General features: G+C 31.7%; 1 protein-coding gene across 1 annotated transcript in view; it reads left to right on the top strand.

The window, feature by feature from the left end:
- Nucleotides 1–383: 383 nt before the first annotated feature.
- Nucleotides 384–2653, top strand: part of SPOCK3 (SPARC (osteonectin), cwcv and kazal like domains proteoglycan 3) — a 253756-nt gene continuing 251486 nt past the window's right edge. Inside the window, exon 1 of the mRNA XM_004717292.2 lies at nucleotides 384–423. The gene's annotated coding sequence lies outside the window, so the exon portion shown is untranslated. The remainder of the gene's footprint in view (nucleotides 424–2653) is intronic.

Below are 2653 nucleotides of genomic sequence, written 5' to 3'. Positions count from 1 at the left end.
GTAAGATACTTTATAGCATATTAACTTAGCATAATTAACTGCATGTTATATTAAACATTGAATTGCCATTGAAAGTATTAAATTATAATTTTGAAGGGGCAATTTAAAATAGTTAAATTGCTATAGTAAACATTGTTTTGCAAGGAAAGAAACACATTTAATGAGAGACATTACTATAATATGTAAACAATGTGTTCTCTTTTGATAACTATTCTTTTTTTCTTCTTTTTTATTTTATTTTTATAATTTTCTGCTGGCATTGCAGGAAGTAGAGGTTTGTATACAGCTTCTGTATTTCATATTTTACTTTATAATTTACATAAACATTTATACTTTCCTGGTAAAACACATCTAATTTATATTATTTTCCCCTTTAGGATGATTATTTCCACACTTGGAGTCCAGGCAAACCCTTCAATCAGGGTAAGAATTTAATTATTTTTAAATAATTTACACTAGTTTACATCTACCATACTTTTGTCTGATCAAATTTTGAGATTCTAAATCGGATAGGTTACATCATTTTTTAATAAAAGAACAAGTACTTTTACAGTGCAGCCCATGAGAGCCAGAACTGAATGGGACTCCATGCTTGTTTCATCCCTTGCTGGCTTTTTTGTCTTTGGCTTGGTGAAATCTTATAATTTCTCTATAAAATGGGAAATATTTGAGTTTGCCTTCTCCTACAGGTTTCTACTATATTTTGACATAATATATTTAGTAATATAATCGATTAAATATATTGATCATGACATGATGTTTTAATTTTAGATATATACCTTAGATCACAGATTAAGGCTTCAGAAATTTCCAGGACCTATTTTTTTACTAGCTGCTACAAGTCCCTTCAGCAAGTTTTCAAATGTATTCATGAGCATTCAATATATTTTTTTGTGCAAAACGTCACAACAAATAACTTTGCTGCTACTTCTGGAGTTATAAATACCTTCATTAAAAAGAAGCAAATTTGTAATTAGTCTCTGAGTTTAACTAGATCCAAAAGGAGGAACAAAAAGCACATTTCTGCAGTACACAAAACTAGAATTCTCTATATACACAACTTGCAGTACTAGTTAGCTTCGTTTAAGAAGGAAGAGGAGGATGCCTGGGTCACTTGGGTGTGTGAACACTAATTGCTTCTACAAGTGCAATGAGAATAGAAAGAGAAAACTCAGTGTGATTATAATTATGTACATACTTTAACAGTTGTGATTATTAACTTCTACAATATTGGACCCAGAAAATTCTTGCTTTTAAAGTTTGAATCAAAGAAATTTCTAGTTTATATAACCTCAGTGAACCTTACACTAGATATTCCATGAAGTGGTATTACTTATCATTGTTGCTGCTGATTTTAGTTGCCAAGAGTTGCACCAACTCATGGTGACCTTAAGAATAATACTGTGAAATGCTTCGTTGCCCTGTGCCATTGTCATGCTATTTGATACTTTAGAAACATTTAGAAATTATTTTTGGTAAATTATTGAGCCATGCTGTTCTACTAAGGGGAATTTGAATGTATTTTCCTTAGTCTCCAAATATGTGAACTTTATATTTATTATATAATATTAAGCCTTAGCCTTATCAATAATGAGAGTCTAATGGCGTGAACCTAGAAGCTGATTTTACTGTGGAGTCTGAAATTAAATTAATGTGGAATCACCCAAAGACAGTTCAGCTTTAAATTTTTCTTTCTAATAAATCACTGTTCTTATATTCTAATGTGTTTATTAATAAAATCCACAGTTTAAAATGTTCTCCCATATACATGTAAAATATCAATATAACATTTTACTTAAAAATGTAAAAAAAAACCTCCTCTCAAAAACAAAACAAAAAATAAAAATAAACCAGAATGCTGTGGAGCCAATCACAGCTTATCCCAGCATGTGGGACAAAGTAGAGTAGCTCCACAGAATCCTGAGGCTGTAACTCTCGACAGAAGCAGACTGCTTCATCTTTCTCCCTGAGAGGTGCTGGTGGGTTTGAACTTTAAACCTTCCAGTTAGCAGGTGAACATTTAACCTAATACATCACTAGGCTTTCTAAAACAATTAGAAATGCTTATCAAAAAAGAAAGAATGGACATTCAGTATCCACTTAATGCTGACACTTTATTCTGCATAAGTTTTAAAAACTGTTTTTTATTAAATGAAAGTAGGGATTCATGGACTAAATTTTAACAAATAGTCATTATTAAAGGAACCCTGGTGTTAGAGTGATTATGTTTGGGCTGCTAATCAAAAAGTCACTGGTTCAGAATCACCAGCTGGTCCAAGGGAGAAAGATGGGGCTTTCTACTCCTGTAAACTCACAGGGCAAGTTATATTTTGTCATATAGGGTCACTATGAGTCAGCATTGACTTAATGACAGTGGGTTTTTTTTTTCTTTTTGGGTAGTCATTATTTGTGGAAAATATATTGTGAAAAAAATTAAAATAAATTATTTAGAGATAAAGAATTAAAATATGTCTGATATGTATCTGCTACTGATGAAAATAAAGAGCATATTCTATTGCTCTGACTTGATGCTAGTCATTAGAATTAAAGTCCTATATGAATAAGCAAATGTGGTGAAGAAAGCTGATGGTGCCCGGCTATCAAAAGAGATAGCGTCTGGGGTCTTAAAAGCTTGAAGGTAAACAAGCGGCCA

Source organism: Echinops telfairi, unplaced genomic scaffold, assembly GCF_000313985.2.
Source record: "Echinops telfairi isolate 266 unplaced genomic scaffold, ASM31398v2 ScPeMD7_5426;HRSCAF=6270, whole genome shotgun sequence".
In the NCBI taxonomy this organism is placed as follows: domain Eukaryota; kingdom Metazoa; phylum Chordata; class Mammalia; order Afrosoricida; family Tenrecidae; genus Echinops; species Echinops telfairi.
The sequence above is the reverse complement of the archived record's forward strand: the minus strand, read 5'-3'. Positions and strand labels throughout refer to the sequence as shown.